The sequence below is a fragment of the Bos javanicus genome, chromosome 3 (genome assembly GCF_032452875.1).
Source record: "Bos javanicus breed banteng chromosome 3, ARS-OSU_banteng_1.0, whole genome shotgun sequence".
NCBI lineage: Eukaryota > Metazoa > Chordata > Mammalia > Artiodactyla > Bovidae > Bos > Bos javanicus.
In genome coordinates, this window is record NC_083870.1 from 95,310,874 (window position 1) to 95,333,882 (window position 23,009).

Sequence of the window (23,009 nt, forward strand, 5' to 3'; positions counted from 1 at the left end):
TGTCGGCAACGTTTTCTCTCCCTCTTTCTTTTTATTTCTGGGATTAGTGTTTCAAAACGATTTATGCACTGAAAAAAAAAAAATCTTAAAAAAACCCATCATTTTCCTGAGTCAGATGAAAAGTATGGATAGAGTATTATGCTTGCCAAACTTATTCCTGACAAATGGAGCTCTGTATTCCACATAGGAAGGAACAGTCTCTGGAGCTTTCAGACAGAAAAATAAAGACAGAAGGAGGAAGATTTGCTTAGTGTTTGAACAGTAAATCACAAAATATTATAATTAAAAGATGTGGGGAGAAGGGGACAGAAACTAACTTCCCTGGTCTGTGTCCAGAGGCTGTGTTCTGAATTTAACAATAGAACACCAATAACCAGGCGGGGCCAGAACATAGAGTCACACATTTTGTTCATGTCACAAAGGTGCCTGAGGCAGGAAACAAATGGCAGCTGAAATTCAGACCCTGCTCTACTCTCCAAGCCACTGAAACCTAATGTAGGTTTGTATGTACCCAGAGGATGTACTTTTTTCTAATTTTCACATAGGCATTGCAGGGGATGGGTATTGGAATAGGTCTTTGACTTAGCATGTTGGAGTCTGATGCCAAGTAAAATAACCTCTTCGTTGAACCATATCAATCTCTATTCCAGTAAGGATTAAGGTTGGACTTAATATGTAGTCTTCAGATAATCATATGAAGAGGCATAAATAACATTTATGACACACAGTCCATTACCCAGACTTGCACTCTTATTGGAAGACAGAAGTTTAAATGCTACTGGATGTAAATAAAGAACATTAAATAGTCTTATCTTCCTCTAATCCTATTGCTGTGATTTTATGAAGAAATGGGGTGGCAGGGTTTTAAATAGAAACAAAGAAAAGCTTTGGAGTCACAACTCTTAGAATCATAGGAAAAACATTAGGTTGAAATGAAGTCTCCGATCCCTTTCTCCCTATACCTTTCTGACTACCTCAGGAAAAAACATTAAAATAATTTAAGGTTTCTACTACTCACATTTTCCACCTCAATCATGTGAACCCCTCATAATTCCCCAAACATTCCATGTTCTCTCACCCCACCTCTTCCAAGCCCATACCTAGAAAGTCTTTCACTGTCTTGTCTTCTTAGGAAATTCTCTTTAGCTTTTAAAACTCAGTTCTAATAAAAAGGAATGCATGAGTCAGATCTAATGAGGTGGATGAACCTGGAACCTATTATACAGAGTGAAGTAAGTCAGAAAGAGAAAGACAAATCCTGTATTAATGCATATATATGGAATTTAGAAAGATGGTACCAACGATCCTACATGCAGGGCAGGAAAGGAGACATAGATGTAAAGAACAACTTTTGGGTTCACTGGGAGAAGGCGAGGGTGGGATGATCTGAGAGAATACCATTGAAACATATACATTACCAGATGTAAAACAGATGACTAGTGCAAGTTTGATGCATAAAGCAGCGCACCCTAAGCCAGTGCTCTGGGATAACCCAGAGGGATAGGGTGGAAAGGGAGGAGGGAGGGGGGTTCAGGATAAGGGGAACACAAGCATACCTGTGACTGATTCATGTTGATGTATGGCAACAACCATCACGATATTGTAAAGTATCCTCCAATTAAATTAATTAAAAAATAAAATACCTGGGCAAAGTAATTAAAAAAAGAAATTCAGTTCAGGCACTCAGTCATGTCTGACTCTTTGTGATCCCACGGACTGCAGCAAGCCAGGCTTCACTGTCCATCACCAACTCGCGTAGCTTACTCAAACTCATGTCCCTCGAGTCGGTGATGCCATCCAACTACCTCATCCTCTGTCATCCCCTTCTCCTCCTGCCTTCAATCTTTCCCATCATCAGGGTCTTTTCCAACGAGTCAGTTCTTTGCATCAGGTGACCAAATTATTGGAGCTTTAGTTTCAGCATCAGTCCTTCCAATGAACATTCAGGACTGATTTCCTTTAGGATGGACTGGTTGGACTCCCTGCAGTCCAAGGGACTCTCAAGAGTCTTCTCCAATACCACAGTTCAAAAGCATCAGTTCTTTGGCACTCAGACTTCTTTATAGTCCAACTCTCACATCCATACATGAATACTGTAAAAACCATAGCTTTGACTAGATGGACCTTTGTCGGTAAAGTAATATCTTTGCTTTTTAGTATGCTGTCTGGGTTGGGCATAGCTTTTCTTCCAAGAAGCAAGCATCTTTTAATTTTAAGGCTGCAATCACCATCTGCAGTGATTTGGGAGCCCCCAAAATAAAGTCTGCCACTGTTTCCACTGTTTCCTCATCTATTTGCCATGAAGTGATGGGACTGGACGCCATTATCTTAGTTTTCTGAATGTTGAGTTTTAAGCTGATTTTTTCACTCTTTTCTTTCACTTTCATCAAGAGGCTTCTTCTTCACTTTCTGCCATAAGGGTGGTGTCATCTGCATATCTGAAGTTGTTGATATTTCTCCTGGCAATCTTGATTCCAGCCTGTGCTTCATCCAGCCCAGCATTTCTCATTATGTACTCTTCATGGAAGTTAAATAAGCAGGGTGACAATATACAGCCTTGACGTACTCCTTTCCTGATTTGGAACCAGTCTGTTGTTCCATGTCCAGTTCTAACTGTTGCTCCCTGACCGGCACACAGATTTCTCAGGAGGCAGGAAGGTGGTCTAGCATTCCCATCTCTTTCAGAAATTATCCACAGTTTGTTCCAATCCACACAGTCAAAGGTTTTAGCATAATCAGTGAAGTGGAAGTAGATGTTTTTCTAGAACTCTCTTGCTTTTTCTATGATCCAACGGATGTTGGCAATTTGATCTCTGGTTCCTCTGCCTTTCTAAAACCAGCTTGAACATCTGGAAGTTCACAGCTCACGTACTGTTGAATCCTGGCTTGGAGAATTTTGAGCATTACTTTGCTAGCTTGTGATATGAGTGCAATTGTGTGGTAGTTTGAACATTCTTTGGCATTGCCTTTCTTTGGGATTGGAATGAAAACTGACCTTTTCCAGTCCTGTGGCCACTGCTGAGTTTTCCAAATTTGCTGGTGTATGGAGTTCAGCACTTTCACTGCATCATCTTTTAGGATTTAAAATAGCTTAACTGGAATTCCATCACCTCTACTAGCTTTGTTCATAGTGATGCTTCCTAACACCCATTTGACTTCACATTCCAGGATGTCTGGCTCTAGGTGAGTGATCACAACATTGTGATTATCTGGGTCATGAAGATCTTTTTTGTACAGTTCTTCTGTGTATTCTTGCCACTTCTTCTTAATACCTTCTGCTTCTGTTAGGTCTGTACCATTTCTGTCCTTTATCGAGCCCATCTTTGCATGAAATGTTCCCTTGGTATCTCTGATTTTCTTCTGTTGTTTTCCTCTATTTTTTTGCATTGATCACTGAGGAAGGCTTTCTCATCTCTCCTTGCTGTTCTTTGGAACTCTGCATTCTAATGGGTATATATTCTTGCCTTGAGAACCCCATGAACAGTATGAAAATGCAAAAAGAGAGGACACTGAAAGATGAACTTCCCATGTTAGTTCACTTCAGTTCATTCGCTCAGTTGTGTCCAACTCTTTGCGACCCAACGAAGTGCAGCACGCCAGGCCTCCCTGTCCATCACCAACTGATGGAGTCTACCCAAAACCATGTCCATTGAGTCGGTGATGCCATCCAACCATCTCATCCTCTGTCGTCCCCTTCTCCTTCTGCCCTCGATCTTTCCCAGCATCAGGGTCTTTTCCAATGAGTCAACTCTTTGCATCAGGTGACCAAACTATTGGAGTTTCAGCTTCAGCATCAGTCCTTCCAATGAACACCCAGGACTGATCTCCTTTAGGATGGACTGGTTGGATCTCCTTGTAGTCCAAGGGACTCTCAAGAGTCTTCTCCAATGCCACAGTCTAAAAGTATCAATTCTTTGGCTCTCAGCTTTCTTTGTAGTCCAACTCTCACATCCATACATGACTACTGGAAAAACCATAGCCTTGACTAGATGGACCTTTGTTGACAAAGTATTGTCTCTGCTTTTTAATATGCTGTCTAGGTTGGTCATAACTTTTTTTTCAAGGAATAAGCGTCTTAATTTCATGGCTGCAGTCACCATCTGCAGTGATTTGGGAGCCCCCCAAAATAAAGTCTGCCTCTGTTTCCCCATCTATTTTCCATGAAGTGATGGGACTGGACGCCATTATCTTAGTTTTCTGAATGTTGAGTTTTAAGCTGATTTTTTCACTCTTTTCTTTCACTTTCATCAAGAGGCTTCTTCTTCACTTTCTGCCATAAGGGTGGTGTCATCTGCATATCTGAAGTTGTTGATATTTCTCCTGGCAATCTTGATTCCAGCCTGTGCTTCATCCAGCCCAGCATTTCTCATTATGTACTCTTCATGGAAGTTAAATAAGCAGGGTGACAATATACAGCCTTGACGTACTCCTTTCCTGATTTGGAACCAGTCTGTTGTTCCATGTCCAGTTCTAACTGTTGCTCCCTGACCGGCACACAGATTTCTCAAAAGGCAGGTCAGGTGGTCTGGTATTCCCATCTCTTTAAGAATTTTCCACAGTTTGTTGTGATCCACACAGTCAGAGGCTTTGACATAGTCAGTAAAGCAGAAATAGATGTTTTTCTGGAACTCTCTTGTTTTTCTATGATCCAACGGATGTTGGCAATTTGATCTCTGGTTCCTCTGCCTTTCCTAAAACCAGCTTGAACACCTGGAAGTTCATGGTTCACGTATTGCCGGCTTTGAGAATTTTGAGCATTACTTTACTAGCGTGTGAGATGAGCGCAATTTTGCAGTAGTTTGAGCATTCTTTGGCATTGCCTTTCTATAGCTAATAAATAAAATATGGCAAAAATTGACAGTTTCCAAACTCAGGACTAAAAAACTGGAAGCTTCCACTTCCTTTTTCTTGGATCACTGATTCTTGAATTTCTTGGGTGTCATATAAGATGTTTGACAACCCTTCTGTACATACTTCATGAACAGGCTTTGAGACTACATGCAGAAGAGAAGGACCTGAATGAGCCCAGCCTTCAAGAGAGGGACAAAAAGAAGGCCTTTAAGAGAAGGATAAGTCTAGCCTTGCTAATGTCTCAGTCATGTGAGTGAAGCTATCTTGGATCCTTCAGATCAGCTCAACTGCCAGCTGAATACCATCAGCTGACCCCAGTTCATTTCACATGGGGCTGAGAACTGGTTATTCAAGCCTTACCTCAAATATTGACACACAAAATTGAGAGAGAAAATGACATTTTTTTTTTTTAAGTTACTAAGGTTTGAGACAGTTTGTTAGGGAACAACTGGTAACCACAACAGAAGTTGATAACTGGTAATTGGGCTCTTCTGTAACCCAAACCTCAAATATGTGACATTAATTTCGAGACTGGGAAATGGGTAGGGACTTGAAGGACCTTGAGGAGTCTGTTAGTGAAAGCTAGAAAGATCTGGAGGAGGTGTTGGAGATCACTTTCAGAACAGTCAAGAAATTGTTATTGGAAGCCAGAGGAAGTTTTGAAAACAAGGTTACCTATGGCAACGTGGAAAATAGAAAGGTACCTAATGAACTTGAGGATCTAGTTGGGGAGTTTATAGACAGAAAGTCCAAAGTGTCAACTGGCGTCTTGTAGCTATTTATAATTAAATATTAGAAGAGAGAAGTAAACTAAAGAAGGACCCAGGATAGTATTTCCAAGCAGCACAAGAGTCTCAAAGGTAAAGAATGGCCTCATGGTACAGATCAAATCTAAGGTGTTGCCGACAAAATGACATCACCAGGTAAAAACAAGTCAAAGATGCAACTGTAAGATCTTTTGTTAAGACTTCAGAAAGATATGTTTTAGTTGAGGTAACATCGGTTTATAACAGTCATGTGCACAACATTATATTTCAACTTCTATATGCACTACAGCATGCTTATCAAAAGTTTAGTTTCCATTTAGCACCGTACAGTTGATCCCTTTTACTCATTTCACCCTCCCACCCCCTTCCTCTCTGGAAACCACTGCTTTGTTCTCTGTACCTATGTGTTTGTTTTTGTTTAGTTTTATTTTGTTATACTCCACATATGAATGAAATCGTAAAGTATTTGTCTTTCTCTAACTTATTTCACTTGGCCTAATACCCTCAAGATTCACCCATGTTATGGCAAATGGCAGGTTTTGTCTTCTTCTGGCTGAGTAGTATTTTTCTGTGTGCATGCATCTGTGTGTGTGTGTGTGTCTGTGTGTATGTATACACACACACACCACATCTTCTTTACCCATTCATCTGTTGATGGGCACTTACCTTGTTTCCATATCTTAGCTCTTGTATATAATGCTATGGTGAACATAGGAGTATGTATATCTTTTCTAATTACTGTTATCACATTCTTTGGATATATACCCAGAAGTAGACTAGCTGGATCATATTATAGTTCTATTCTTATTTTTTTTGAGGAAACTCAATACTGTTTTCCATATGGCTGCACCAATTTACATTCTCACCAACAATGTAGGTCAGAAAGATTTAAGGCAGTGTCTCATAGATGCTTTCAAAGTTATTCTTAGTGGAAACAAATTTTTTCTGAGGATCTCAATGCTGTGCCTTATGGATACTCTGTGTTAAACAGTAGGGTTTCTAAGAGTCTTAAGGGTGTCATTCCACAGCAGGTTCACAGGGGGACCAAGGTCGAGAAATACTATCTGAAAGATTTGTGTGTGTGTGTTTTGGATAATGGAGTAGAGTATAATTCGATACACAGGAAATCCCCCAAATTTTAAAAGGATTACGTTAGCTTGGCCTGAAACTGACAGAGACAGTATGAAATGAAAAGAGGTCTTTGGACTCCCAGTTTACTATAGGCAGAGAGCAGGCTGAAAAAACTATTCAACTATAAAAATGGGCTATTTCTTGTGGAAAAAGAAGGGTGACTCAGAGGGCAGAACCAAAAGTCACAGAGACTCATTCCCAGGGAGAAGAAGTAGGCCTTAATTAAAGAACTGGCATCAAATGTTTGGCTAGATTTCAGAATTTCTAAGCACCAGTGACTGCTTTGTACTTCTATTCCTTCTACCACCAAAACCACCACCCTCTTTTGAACAGACTGTCTACAGCAGTTACTTTATGCCTGCTCACCATTGTAATCAATAGTTGGGTGTATATGGGGAAGGTAACTTTTTCGTTTCAGAGATCTTCAATGGAAAAGAACAATGCTAAAGAAACTGCACCCTAGGAACTACATCTGAGGATATTCATCCTTGCCTGGAACTTATTCAGATGATGAGATCATGGACGTTGACCCTGTGTCTGACGCTATAAACGGCTGAGTTTGGAGGGGCAGGTCCTTTGAGGAGGTGAATGTATTGTGCTGTGGGAAGAATGTAAATAATTTGTGGCCAGAGGGCAGATGGTAACAGATTAAAGATGGCTGTAAATTCTTTGATCCTCCTCCCAGTGACAGACAGGGTCTGTGTGTCCTCCCCTGGAATCTAGATGGGCTCTATGATTGTTTTGACCAAGAAGATACTTCGGAAGTGACACTGTGCTAGTTTCCAAGCCCAGGTCTTAAGAGACTGGTAATTCCCACTTCCTGACTGGTAATTCCCACTTCCTGTCTTCTGGGAACATGTTCTCTTTGAGCCCTAACATTCCATGTACTCTTGACTGAACTGACTTAGCATGTATGAGATGCCTTTATTATTTGGGCTTCCCTGGTGGCTCAGTGGTAAAGAATCTGCCTGTAATGCAGGAGCCGCAGGAGACTCTGTTTCAATCCCTGGGTAGGGAAGATCCCCTGGAGAAGGAAAAGTCAACCCACTCCAGGCTAGAGAAGCCCCTGGACAGAGGAGACCATCGGGCCATAGGGGTCTCAAAGAGTCAGACACAACTGAAGTGACTTAGCATGTATTCTAGCAAAGAGATCACATTGAAACTATCTGAAAGGGAAAGTGAAAGTGAATGTCTGACTCTTTGTAACCCCATGGAATTCTCCAGGCCAGAATACTGGAGTGCATAGCCTTTCCCTTCTTCAGGGGATCTTCCCAACCCAGGGATTGAACCCAGGTCTACTGCAATGCAGGCAAATTCTTTACCAGCTGAGCCACCAAAGAAGCTCAAGAATACTGGAGTGGGTAGCCTCTTTCCTCTCCAGGGGATCTTCCTGACCCAGGAATTGAACCGGGGTCTTCTGCATTGCAGGCAGATTCTTTCCAGCTAATCTACCAGGGAAGCCTTTTCTGGAAGGTAAGTGGGGGCCAAATGAAGCCAAGGTTCAAGGCATTGAGTGAAGCCTAAAGAATATCACTGAGTCATCTCACTTGATTCCATGTGGAGAAGAAAAAGCAACTATCTTAGCTCTGACTGGATTCCTGACTCACAAAATTATGAGAAATAATAAAATGGTTGTTATCTAGGCTGCTGAACTCTGGGATAATTACTGTTACACAGCAGTAAATAACTGAGATCTCCATGACCTTGAGTCAGTCTCTTCTCTCTAGTACTACTTCTTCAGCTTGGGCAGTGTTGGGTTAGGTTAGGTGAACTCTAAGAGTCTCAATAGCTCTGATTTTCAGTTTGGATGCAGTTGTACTACACCAAATGGCATTTAGACATCTGTAGAATGACCAGAGGAACACAGAACATATATTGTTAGGTATTCAATAATTATTTCAATGAGTTTTGAAAGATGAAGAACTAGGTAAGCAGAAGGGAAGGGAAGGACACTTCAGGCAGAATGAACAGCATGTACCAAAATGCAAAAACCTGGACAAACCTGAAATGCAAGCATTTTAGAATCATTGAAGTAGCAAGTACAAGGAAGAGTGTGGCAGATAAAGCTGGAAAGGTAGACAAAGGCCAGATACTGGAGAGACTTGTGTACCTAGCTGAAAGTTTTATGCTTTGTCTACAGACCCTGGGAAACCTCTGAAGGAAAATTAACATTGAATCCTCTGTCAGATAAATGATGTTTTTCTTCCTTTTATACACATAGAAACTGAGGTTTTGTCACTTGCCCAAGATCACATTGGGCTTCCAAAGTGGCTCAGTGGGTAAAGAACCCACCTGCAATGCAGGAGATGTGAGTTCAGTCCCTGGGTCAGGAAGATCCCCTGGAGGAGAGCATGGCAACCCACTCCTATATTCTTGCCTGGAGAATCCCATGGACAGAGGAGCCTGGTGGGCTACAGTCCATAGGGTCATAAAGAGTTGGACACAACTGAAGCGACTGAGCACACACACAAGATCACATTAGTAGTAGGTGGCTGATCCAGGTTATGAATCCATACCTAACAGCTTTGAAACAATATTTTTAAAAACTTCAGAAGTTAATATTACTTTTTAAAAAATCATTTTGAATATATTCTATATGACTGATATTGTATAAAGTAGAAGAGATGTGAAAGTAAATGTCACAGGCAATATGAATTGCTTATGATTAATTTTCCTTGGGGGAAATTGAAGAAATGATCAGTTTTCCTTGGATAAATGAATAAAGTTTCTTAGAAAAGAGGACATTTAATTTTGTTGATTAATTATTCATTTATTATTATTTAAACTGGAGCTAACATTCATTGACTAGATGGACCTTTGTTGGCAAAGTAATGTCTCTGCTTTTTAATATGCCATCTAGGTTGGTCATAACTTTCCTTCCAAGGAGTAAGCGTCTTTTAATTTCATGGCTGTAATCAGCATCTGCATCACTTTGTCAACAAAGGTCCGTCTAGTCAAGGCTATGGTTTTTCCAGTGGTCATGTATGGATGTGAGAGTTGGACTGTGAAGAAAGCTGAGCGCCAAAGAATTGATGCTTTTGAACTATGGTGTTGGAGAAGACTCTTGAGAGTCCCTTGGACTACAAGGAGATCCAACCAGTCCATTCTAAAGATCAGTCCTGGGTGTTCTTTGGAAGGAATGATGCTAAAGCTGAAAGTCCAGTACTTTGGCCACCTCATGTGAAGAGTTGACTCATTGGAAAAGACTGATGCTGGGAGGGATTGGGGGCAGGAGGAAAAGGGGACGACAGAGGATGAGATGGCTGGATGGCATCACTGACTCGATGGACGTGAGTTTGAGTGAACTCTGGGAGATGGTGATGGACAGGGAGGCCTGGCATGCTGTGATTCATGGGGTCTCAAAGAGTTGGACATGACTGAGCGACTGAACTGAACTGAACTGAACTGAATGTTCATTGAGCTCAAACTATGTACCTGCCATTGTTCTAGGTGTTTTACATGTGCTATTTATATCTCACCCTGTGAAGCAGGTACTATTATTTTCCACTTTTATTTCTAAAGCAAAGAGAGCTTAGGTAACTTGTTCAAGTCACACATTTAGTAATCCTGGGTTAGATCCTGGTGAATCAGACATCATGCTGTTAACCATAAGTAGAGACATTTGAACTAGGCCTTAAGATAAGAAGATTCCTATGCCAAAGGACATTTAAGAGAGAAAAACACATGCTGATATTTGATGGCATGAAAGTTCACCATGTTCTAAGAATAGGACTTCAGAGAAGTTTAGGGAAATTTAGAGAATGAACATTGTGCATGTGTGTGTGTTTGTGTGGTAGGAAGTAGAGGGAGATGATGAAAGAAGAATGATAGAAGAGGGTGCTGGAAATGTAGTTTGTGGCCAGGTAATAGGAGGCCTGAAAGCTAGACAGAAGAGTCTGGACTTGATCTTGTAGGCTATGGGGAGGCATTAGAATTGCTTTTCTTTCTTGTTCTTTTTTTAAATCAAAGGAATGCCATGATTAGGTCTGTGTTTCAGAAAGAGTTAATCTGGTGTCAAGGAGAAATGGACTGAATGGAAGAGGCTGGAGGCAAAGAAAAGGGAGTCAGGAATCAGGTGCCATGTCTGATATCAACACCTGAACTAGGATGATTATAGTGAGGATGGAGAAAAGGGAACCAAGGAACATGTGGACTAGTGCTTATTCTCATAGCTAATGTCTATTTACCAACAGGCATAATATTTTGAAAGATGATTAAATGTTGCCAGTTTTGCTTGGAGAGGCTTGGATGAAAGCATATTTGGAAAGTCAGAAACTCTGCTTACAATTCAGTGGTCTTGCACACAGGGCAAATTGGACACAGAGACTGTAAGAGGATATATGTACCAAAAAACTTTGAACACTTTATTGTTTTCCTGGCCTTCCTATTTATGACACTGTGCCATCTATAGCTATGTGCTTTCTTTCTACCTTAAAGACAGGGCATCAGCTGGATTTTAATAGCAGGTACCTTTCTGAGATTTGAAAATGTCCACAGAATGCCCCTAAACTTGACCTGACCCAAATAAAACTGAACAAAATTGAGGAAGTTCAGATTCTACACATCCTACCTTCTAGCATTAACAGACATGACAAAGGAAATTTGCTGGCACCTCCAACTCTTTTCACATCAATTCCATTTGCCTGAAAAGCTCTCCCTTCCCTTTTCCTCCTCTGTGAAGCAGCTCAGGTACACCTCTCCCAAGGCAAAGCTAGCAATGCCCTCCTTTCTTCTCCCATAATGCCCGCCATATTTCTCTATTATAGCACTTTTCATCTATTTAATAGCTACTTGGATATTTATCTTTTCCCTCACCTGTGCTCTGAGCTATTTCTTTAAGGGTAAAGCTTTTATTCTGCTTATTTATTTATCTTCAGTGCCCAGCAAGACACCAGACACATAGGTAAATATTTGTTAAGTAACTTGCAGTCAGCACATAAACACATGATAAAAAAAAAAAAAAAACTTTAGGAAATTCAACTTATACTGATTCTTTTTGATTTATCAGCTTTAGGCATTTTCTTTCAAAACCCTATTGTGGAAGATGAGTATTCATCTCTTCTATCACCCTAGACGTCTATTTTCCTCTCCCTTATATAGTTAATATATAACTTTTGACTAAATCAAAATTCAGTTTTTGAATTATTGTAAGTATTGGCTACTGCTAAGCTAAGTGAAAGTGAAGTCGCTCAGTCGTGTCTGACTCTTTGTGACCCCATGGACTATAGCCTACTAGGCTCCTCTGTCCATGGGATTTTCCAGGCAAGAATACTGGAGTGGGTTGCTATTTCCTTCTCCAGGAGATCTTCCCAACTCAGGGATTGACGCCAGGTCTCCTGCATTGTAGGCAGATGCTTTACCGTCTGAGCCACCAGGGAAGTCCTACTGCTAAGCTAAGTGTACTATATTTCCTGTCTTGTACATACTTTCCTCACTGGAGATATTAATAGTTTTTTCATTTGTTTAGTTCTCTGTACCATTAGTTTCTACATTATCAAGTATATCAGATAATTTATCTGTTCCATTTATTTTCCTGAAGACATAAGTCCTGGAGCCCTTCATTCTTTTTCAATTTTTGTACATGCTAAACAGTGGTCATCCTATGATCCCCCACTTTTTTATTGGAATGTAATTGCTTTGCAGTGTTATGTTAGTTTCTGCTGTATGACATCATGAATATGATGTTGTACATATATTATCAAGGGAACAAGGGAACCAAGGGAATAATATAATACGAAGGGAACATACTTATAATACCAAGGGAACATTTCATGCAAAGATGAGCACAATAAAGGACAGAAATGGTATGGACCTAACAGAAGCAGAAGATATTAAGAAGAGGTGGCAAGAAAACATAGAAGAATTATACAAAAAAGATCTTCATGACCCAGATAACCATGATGGTGGGATCACTCACCTTCATTCTGGAATGCGAAGTCAAGTGGGCCTTAGAAAGCACCACTACGAACAAAGCTAGTGGAGGTGATGGAATTCCAGTTAAGCTATTTTAAATCCTAAAAGATGATGTTGTTAAAGTGCTGTACTCCATATGCCAGCAAATTTGGAAAACTCAGCAGTGGCCACAGGACTCGAAAAGGTCAGTTTTCATTCCAATCCCAAAGAAAGGCAATGCCAAAGAATGTTCAAACTACCACGCAATTGCACTCATATCACACGCTAGCAAAGTAATGCTCAAAATTCTCCAAGCCAGGCTTCAACAATATGTGAACCATGAACTTCCAGATGTTCAAGCTGGTTTTAGAAAAGGCAGAGGAACCAGAGATCAAATTGCCAACATTTGTTGGATCACTGAAAAAGCAAGAGTTTCAGAAAAACATCTACTTTTGCTTTATTGACTACTCCAAAGCCTTTGGCTGTGTGGATCACAACAAACTATGGAAAACTCTTTAAGAGATGAGAATACTAGACCACCTTACCTGCCTCCTGAGAAATCTGTATGCAAGTCAGGAAGCAACAATTAGAACTGGACATGGAACAACAGACTGGTTCCAAATCAGGAAAGGAATACGTCAAGGCTGTATATTGCCACCCTGCTCATTTAACTTATATGCAGAAACACTAGGCTGGATGAAGCACAAGCTGGATTCAAGATTGCCAGGAGAAATATCAATAACCTCAGATATGCAGATGACACCACCCTTATGGCAGAAAGTGAAGAAGAACTAGAGAGGCTCTTGAAAGTGAAAGAGGAGAGTGAAAAAGTTGGCTTAAAACTCAACATTCAGAAAACGAAGATCATGGCATCTGGTCCCATCACTTCATGGCAAATAGATGGGGAAACAATGGAAACGGTGGCAAACCTTATTTTTTGGGCTTCAAAATCACTGCAGATGGTGATTGCAGCCATGAAATTAAAAGATGCTTACTGCTTGGAAGAAAAGTTATGACCAACCTAGACAGCATATTAAAAAGCAGAGACATCACCTTGCTGACAAAGGTCCATCTAGTCAAAGCTATGGCTTTTCCAGTAGTCATGCATGGATGTGAGAGTTGGATTATAAAGAAGACTGAGTGCTGAAGAATTGATGCTTTTGAACTGTGGTGTTGGAGAAGACTCTTGAGAGTCCCTTGGACTGCAAGGGGATCAAGCCAGTCAATCCTAAAGGAGATCAGTCCTGAATATTCATTGGAAGGACTGATGCTGAAGCTGAAGCTCCAATACTTTGGCCACCTGATGTGAAGAACTGACTTGGAAAAGACCCTGATGCTGGGAAAGATTGAAGGCAGGAAGAGAAGGGGATGACAGAAGAAGAGATGGTTGGATGGCATCACAGACTCTATGGACATGAGTTTGAGCAAGCTGTGGGTATTGGTGATGGATAGAGAAGCCTGGCATACTGCAGTCCATGGGTTTGCAAAGAGTCTGGCACGACTGAGCGACTGAACTAACTGTATATATTCAGGCTTTCCAGGTGGTGCAGTGGTAAAGAATCTGCCTGCCAATGCAAGTGATGCAAAAGACGTGGGTTCGATCCCTGAGTCAGGAAGATCCTCTGGAGAAGGAAATGGCAACCCACTCCAGTAGTTGCCTGGGAAATCCCATGGTCAGAGGAGCCTGGCAGACTATAGTCCATGGGGTCGAAAAGAGTTGGATACAACTGAGCACAGCATAGCACATACATATGTTCTCCTGCCTCTTGAGGCTCTCTCCCACTCCCTCTGCCCATCCCTCTAGTTCATCACAGAGAACTGAGCTCTGTGCTATGCAGTAGCTTCCTTTCAGCTCTCTATTTTACATATGGCTTCTCAGATGGCACTAGTGGTAAAGAATTTTCCTGCCAAGGCAAGAGACACAAGTTTGATCTCTGGGTTGGGAAGATCCCTGGAGTAGGAAATGGCAGCCCTCTTCAGTATTCCTGCATGGAAAATTCCCTGGACAGAGGAGCTTGGTGGGCCACAGTCTATGGGGTCACAAAGAAGCAGATATGACTGAGCATGCACACATGAACCTATGTCAGTGCTACTCTCTCAGTTCTATGATTCCTTTTTATAATCATCATGTGGATTCTCTTTGCCTCTCTCCTTTGTTCTATCTCCTATTTTACCAATCCCATGTTTCTCTCTTTTTTAACTCCCTCATTTTGGTGGCATATATCCTGTAGTAGCCTCCTGGAAAAAGTATGGGAAGTAATTTTTTAAAAAGACTTTGCAAGTCTCAATATGTCTTAATTTTACCTTCACAATTGATTGGTAGTTCTCTGGATAAAGAATTCTTGGTTGAAAATAATTTTCTTACAGAAATTTTAAGGCATTGCTATTTCATATTCTCGGAGAAGGCAATGGCACCCCACTCCAGTACTCTTGCCTGGAAAATCCCATGGGCGGAGGAGCCTGGTAGGCTGTAGTCCATGGGGTTGCTAAGAGTCGGGCAGGACTGAGAGATTTCACTTTCACTTTTCACTTTCATGCACTGGAGAAGGAAATGGCAACGCACTCCAGTGTTCTTGCCTGGAGAATCCCGGGCGGGGGTGGGCGGGGAGCCTGGTGGGCTGCCGTCTCTGGGGTCGCACAAAGTTGGACATGACTGAAGCGACTTAGCAGCAGCAGCAGCATTTCATATTCTAGTTTGTAGTGTTTGTTGTTGAGAAATTTAATGTTATTTCAATACTCTGTCAATCCCTTATATGATAACATTATTTTCCCCTGGGAGCCTGAGCATACTTTTTTTTAATCTCCTAGTGTTCTGAAGTTTCTTAATGATGACACTTGACATAGTTTTTGTTTCTTAAATCCATTGTGCTCCACCCTTGATAAGCCTTTATAAACTGGAAATATGTATTCTTTAGCCTGGGAAGTTTTGTGTGTGTGTTCTTTCCTTAATAATTTTTCTTTCCTTCTTTTCTTTTCTTTCTTTTTCTTTTTGAAACTCACATTGTTTGAATGTTAGATCTGGATTTTTTTTTTTTTTTTTCAGTTTCCTTATCTCTTCTGTTGTCAAACTCTTTTTGTTCTATTTCTTTAATTTCCAAACATTTTGTTAATTCTTTCTGCTATCATGTGTTTAATTTTCATGAGTTCTTAGTCTTTTATTATTCTTTTTTTTTTTTTAAAGAAAGCATCCTAGTCTTGTTTCATGAATGCAATGTCTATTTTGATCTAAATATCAGTTCAGTTCAGTTCTGTTCAGTTGCTCATTCGTGTCTGACTCTTTGTAACCCCATGGACTGCAGCATGCCAGGCCTCCCTGTCCATCACCAACTGCTGGAGTTTACTTAAACTCACGTTCATTGAGTCGGTGATGCCATTCAACCATCACATCCTCTGTCGTCTTCTTCTCATATTAATAATCATTTCAAATTTTTCTTCTGTTTCCTAATTTATTTCCTGTGTGTTTAATTTTCTGCTTGTTTCTTTTGTTGTCTCTCATTGTGGAATCTCTTTTGAAATATTTGGTGAAATTTTGCAGCTCTTCATATTTAACAGTAAGTTACCATAAAGTCAATTGGAAGCTCTGTGTAAATAGATGGAATTCGTTGATTGGTGGCTTCACTGTAGAGTAACAGGTTACTTGACCGGTTTGCTGGGGATGCCCAAATATCAGTATTTGTAGTTCTTTTCTCTGAAGCTGGTCAGATTCTCCAGTCCCTTCTCTTGGGTAAGAGAGGCAGGTGTGACTGCCTGACTACCCAAGTACTCTAAGCTGAACAGGACATGGGGGCCAAAGGCCTCACCATTCAGTAAGTAGACATTCATTTAACTTTCCTGTTTTCACATGGCCCTTCTCTCCAGCTACCAGGACCTAATTTATCTGTGCTTTGGCTTCTAGGGCTCACTTTTTGTTTTGATCAAATGTCTGGTCTCCTGCCAGGGTAGGGAGATATACCAGGTTGATTTATTCATTTGGGGAAGGGACCTGCAAGTCTAAGTTCTCTTTTCACAGACTTTCAATCAATTTCTATACCTCATCCCTGCCTTCTATGGTTCTCTGCTTCAAATTACTGAGGCTTTATCAAGAGGCAGTACAATGTGTAGTCAAGGGAATAAACTTTGAACCTAGATAGCTTGGGCTTGAAATTTATTTGGCTACATGACCCTGGACAAATTATTTGACCTCATACTTCATTTTCTTCTTTTGTAAAATGGTAAAAATAATATTATATACCTCAAAGGATGTTGTGAGAATTAAATGATTTTATACATACACACACACACACACACACATATATATATATATATAATGCTTAGAACAATGCCTGATATTTAATAAGAAATGTTGTAAGATATTATTATTAATATTATTCATTTCCATAGCTTCCCACTAGATTCACCTGTCAGCATATTTCAAATTTCTCAACTCTGTTAACTTTCCCCACTTCTAAAAATGTGCCCACTGACATGTATTTTTTTAACCTATGAGTTGAGACCTTTAAAAAAATCATTTTTTCTCTTTTTATTGATGTTTTGGGAAAGAAGAAGAGATAAGGACAAATATAGATTATAATACACACATATATAAAACATATGTGTTACATATACAGTACATATATAATATATTACTTATATGCTATTATGTTAGAACTGGTTCAATTAACCAAAATTAAAAGCATTGGAATTATAATATCAATGTTAATAAGATTATGGTAAAATAGAGAACTCATACATTATTGTTATCAACATAAATTAATAAAATTCCTTTGGAATATATAAATATATAGTGAGTCATAAAAACACTTTGACCTTTAACTGATTATCCTATGAAATTTTTTAGAGGGAAAAATTTAATAAACCAAAAAGTTATACATTTTAATGAAAAATTAGAAACAACAAAAATTTCCAACAGTCTCAAGATGTTAAAATTCAGTAGATGTCTAGTTTATTGAATTGATAATATTATATAGTAATTATTTTCCAACATGAATTATATTAACATTAAACATTACAATATAACACTAAGTGCAAAGAAAAGGACACAAATGTATGTTCACTGTGGGTAAGCAATATAAACTTTATATGCTATAAAGGGAATATACAAAAATAAAACCAGTTGTTTTAGCATGGTAGAATTAGGGAGGTTTTGTTTTTCTTTTTAAAAAAATCCTTTTATGTTACCATAAAAATGTTTTTATAATTAAAAAAAAAAGAACCCTCAAGCCTAAAGCTGACAAAAATCATAGTGATTGTGTCTACCAGGCCCCTTAGATGAAGATGAAAACTAAACCATTCAGCCAAACATCTGAAAGTTTCAGAACAGCCAGGTCTTTGATGTTGAGTAGACTAAACAACCAGATGTTTGACTGAAGTTTTCCGTTTTCATCTGAAGGCTGACATCATGTAACTATAGCCTGAGTGCATTACTGATGTCAGTCACCATAAAGTTCAATGAGTTGTTAACATGGCCCCATGCAGCTCTCCTGGCCGTCCTCATTTGGTACTCACAAATATCATCCTTTAACTTGCTCTTTGCTTTAAGGTGTTATACAACTCTTTGATTATTCTTCATTATCTAAAGAATAAAGGCTTAACCCTTCATAATGTGGCCCCAACTGGCATCAACAGCCCCACCTCTCACCATCTGCATCCTTCACAAGGTCTATACGTTCTAGATGCTAAAAATATAGTCCCTGATCCTCAAGATACTCATAGTTGTACTATTATTATTATCACACACTAGAGAATATTACTGTTATCACTCATTGAACTACTTTGTTCCAGAGTGCTAGGGCTTAGTATACAGTATTGAATTTAATCTTCACCATAACTTTTTTTGGCATTATTATTTCCATTTTAGCAGTAGAGAAAGAGAAGCTACAGAAGTTAAATATCTTTGTTTTCCCCAAATTTTATAACCAGCAAGTTACAGAGCCAGGACTCAGTATATTGGGTTCCAAAACTATGCTCTTAATCACAACACCACAGAAATATGTTTACTGATACATTTACTAAGGTATTATGGTGGCTATGTTGTAATACGGAGAGAATGAGGTTTATTGAATGGCAATAAGTAAAAGTATAAATAGGCAAAGGCTTAGTCCAAGTACCAATAATAGAGTGCCTAGTATGTTCTGGACCCTATCCTAAATATATAGGGACACAAAAGAGTCAATATCATCTTTAACAAAGGTGTCAGGCACCCAAAATTAGGTGGAAGGTGCAGGTGTTCCAGGAGTGGAACCCAAAGGAGTGATGGTGTCATATATGCCCAGGGCTTGGCTGGGGTACACAGTCATGGGTTAAAAGCTTCAGGAAGAGGAGAAAAGGAATAGAAAGACTCCCAGATACCAAGGGACTTAAAAAGAGTGCCCAGAGAAATCTCTGTGTCCCCACAGGAATATTGGAAAAGTGTAGACAAGGAGAAACTTTATCCATCAGAATCAAGAAAACACTGAAACACACGACAGGCACAACTGTTGAAAACAATAATGAAGATTCCTTTATTTTACTAGTTCCTATTGTGTGCCTCTCAACATTCAGAAAACGAAGATCATGGCATCTGGTCCCATCACTTCATGGGAAATAGATGGAGAAACAGTGGAAACAGTGTCAGACTTTATTTTTGGGGCTCCAAAATCACTGCAGATGGTGACTGCAGCCATGAAATTAAAAGACGCTTACTCCTTGGAAGGAAAGTTATGACAAACCTAGATAGCATATTCAAAAGCAGAAACATTACTTTGCCAACAAAGGTTTGTCTAGTCAAAGCTATGGTTTTTCCTGTGGTCATGTATGGATGTGAGAGTTGGACTGTGAAGAAAGCTGAGCGCCAAAGAATTGATGCTTTTGAACTGTGGTGTTGGAGAAGACTTTTGAGAGTCCCTTGGACTGCAAGGAGATCCAACCAGTCCATTCTGAAGGAGATCAGCCCTGGGATTTCTTTGGAAGGAATGATGCTAAAGCTGAAACTCCAGTACTTTGGCCATCTCATGCGAAGAGTTGACTCATTGGAAAAGACTCTGATGCTGGGAGGGATTGGGGGCAGGAGGAGAAGGGGACGACAGAGGATGAGATGGCTGGATGGCATCACTGACTCGATGGACGTGAGTCTGAGTGAACTCTGGGAGCTGGTGATGGACAGGGAGGCCTGGCGTGCTGCGATTCATGGGATCGTAAAGAGTCGGACACGACTGAGTGACTGAACGGAACTGAACTGATTGTGTGCCTCTCCTGGGCACCATGGATTAAAGTCATACGGTCCCTCCCAGTAGTGGTTACTGGGCTGGATCATTCTTTCCACAAATAAGTATGGAGAAGCTACTATGTTTGAAGCATTGCTCTAGGCACTACAGATACAACTGTAAACAAGACAGACATGCTGTCATGGAGCTTACATTCTATTAGGGAGAGATGGACAAATAAATATGTGGAATATATAGAGTTTTAGAAGGTGTTAAAAGTCAGGAAGAAAAATAGAGAAAGGAAGGAGGGCAGGAAGAATCAGTGAGATAGCAAGATCAGGAAAGGCCTCTCTAGGAAGGTGACTATTGAGCAAAGACCTTGCATTTTCACAAAAAATGAGATCATGCTAGATAGAAAAAAGAGCAAGTACAAAAGCTCTGAGGCTGGAGTGTGTTTGGTATGATCCAGGAACAACAAAAAGGCCTTTATTGTTTCACTTTTATCTCAGTTCAGTTTAGTTCAGTCACTCAGTTGTGTCCGACTCTTTGCGACCCCATGAATCGCAGCACGCCAGCCCTCCCTGTCCATCACCAACTCCCAGAGTTCACCCAAACTCATGTCCATTGAGTCGGTGATGCCATCCAGCCATCCCATCCTCTGTCATCCCCTTCTTTTCCTGCCCCCAATCCCTCCCAGCATCAGAGTCTTTTCCAATGAGTCAACTCTTCGCATGAGGTGGCCAAAGTACTGGAGTTTCAGCTTTAGCATCAGTCCTTCCAAAGAACACCCAGGACTGATCTCCTTTAGGATGGACTGGTTGGATCTCCTTGTAGTCCAAGGGACTCTCAAGAGTCTTCTCCAACACCACAGTTCAAAAGCATCAATTCTTCCACGCTCAGCTTTCTTCACAGTCCAACTCTCGCATCCATACATGACCACTGGACATGCCAAGCCTTATGTGCATTTAAATATTCGGGTGGAGATGATGAATAAGCAACTGGATATATGGCTCTGGATTTCAGACAAGAGGCTCAGGCTAGAGATAAAAATTTAGGATTCATTGGCATTGTAGATGATTATTTGAAGCTACATGAAGTCAGCAAGGAAGTGAGCATATACAAGAAAAAGGTCCAAGTACTGAGTTCTGGGCTAAGGTCAGGACATAAGAAATCAGAAGAGAAGACAGGAAGAATTATTAAAATTAGAAAGAAAACCAGGAGAGGATAGATTTTAAGAATCAAATGAAGGCAGTGTTTCTAGGAAAATAGAGTGATCAACTCAATTATGTGCTACTGAGAATTGACTGTTGAACTTAACAAGAGAAATTCTGTTGGAATGTCTGGCTCTGATGGGGCAGAACCAGACTGGAAAAGTTTAAGTGAGATTTAGAGGAAAGAAAGTGGCACAGCGAGATTAGATAAGATATTTGAGGACTTCTACAATAAAATAACAACAGGGTTGAAGTTGGAAGGGGAGTTTAGGGATTTAATATGAGAGAAATATCAGAATTTATGCATGTGTGCTTATAGGAATGATCTAGTTTAGAGTTTCCCAACTTTGGCACTACTGACATTTTGGGCTGAATAACTTTTTGTTGTGGAGGGCTGTCTTTTGCATTATAGGATTCTGAACATAATATCCCTGGCAGTATATCCACTCTATGCATTCCCCAGTCTCCCCAGCTGTGATAGCCATAAGGGACTCTAGACATTGCCAAATGTTGCCTGAGAGATGAGGGAGGGGAATGAGCAAAAATAATCCATGGCTGAGAACCACTGACTTAGTAGGAAAAAATATTGGTGATGCCAGACAGAAAATGGGACAATTGCTGGGGCAATATCCTTGAGCAAGTGAGAATGGATTTGGATCTATGGCATAAGAAGAGGAATGGGTCCATTAGTTTCATAGACTGTGAATGCACATTAACAGAGAAAGCAGAGGTTATCGGCACAGATGCAGCTGGATGGCTAGATGTGGTGTTAAGAATCTAAGGAAGTTCTCTTCTAGTCACCTTTGTTTTCTTAGTAAAATAAGAAGCAGAGTAGGCAATTACATTTGACACATGAAAGGAGGTGTTGTAGGTTTTCAGAGATGGAGGATCACCTAGGAGAATGAAAGACAAAACAGACTAATGAAATGTATTGTGATTGCTGAGCAGCTTTACTGTTCAGCAGTAAAAATCCATTAAGAGTAAAGTAAGACTAATGGTTAAGTAAAGCTCAACATTCAAAAAACTAAGATTATGGCATCCAGTCCCATCACTTCACAGCAAATAGATGGGGAAACAATAGAAACAGACAGACTTTATTTTCTTGGGTTCCAAAATCACTGCAGATGGTGACTGCAGCCATGAAATTAAAAGATGCTTGCTCTTTGGAAGAAAAGCTATGACCAACCTAGATAACATATTAAAAAGCAGAGACATTACCTTGCCGACAAAGGTCCATCTAGTCAAAGCTATGGCTTTTCCACTAGTCACATATGGATGTGAGAGTTGGACTGTGAAGAAAACTGAGCACCGAAGAATTGATGCTTTTGAACTGCGGTGTTGGAGAAGACACTTGAGAGTCCCTTGGACTGCAAGGAGATCAAACTAGTCAATCCTAAAGGAGATCAGTCCTGGGTGTTCATTGGAAGGACTGATGTTGAAGCTGAAGCTCCAATATTTTGGCCACCTGATGTGAAGAACTGACTCATTGGAAAAGACCCTGATGCTGGGAAAGATTGGAGGTGGAAAGAGAAGGGGATGACAGAGGATGAGATGGTTGGATGGCATCACAGACTCGATGGACTTGAGTTTGAGCAAGCTCTGGGAGTTGGTGATGGACAGGGAAGCCTGACAGGTTGCGGTTCATGGGTCACAAAGAGTCGGACACAACTGAGCAAGTGAACTGAACTGAAAGACTAATGTGCAATGTCATGTGTTTTTCTCCAGCCACACAAAAAGGTCTTGGTGCACAGAATAAGCTGAGTAGGGTATGGGTAGGGTTGTAACCTTACCAAAAAAATATCATCAAATGAAGTGGGGCAAGGGTGTTGATAGTATATACAAGGGAGTGGTCATAATCATGGACCATGAAATTTAAGCTGGGTAGGAAGAGAAATGAGGACATGAAGTGGGTGAAAGATGGTGAAAAGGTGATAGGAACATTGGTGGAATATGTCAATCATTAGTGGAATATGAGT

At 40.2% G+C, this 23,009-nt stretch overlaps 1 long non-coding RNA gene across 1 annotated transcript in view; it reads left to right on the forward strand.

Moving 5' to 3' along the window:
- The first annotated feature begins 287 nt into the window (after positions 1-287).
- The window catches only part of LOC133244609 (uncharacterized), a 32,203-nt gene continuing 9,481 nt past the window's right edge, over positions 288-23,009 (forward strand). The window contains exon 1 of the long non-coding RNA XR_009735452.1: positions 288-495. This is a non-coding gene — a long non-coding RNA (uncharacterized LOC133244609). The remainder of the gene's footprint in view (positions 496-23,009) is intronic.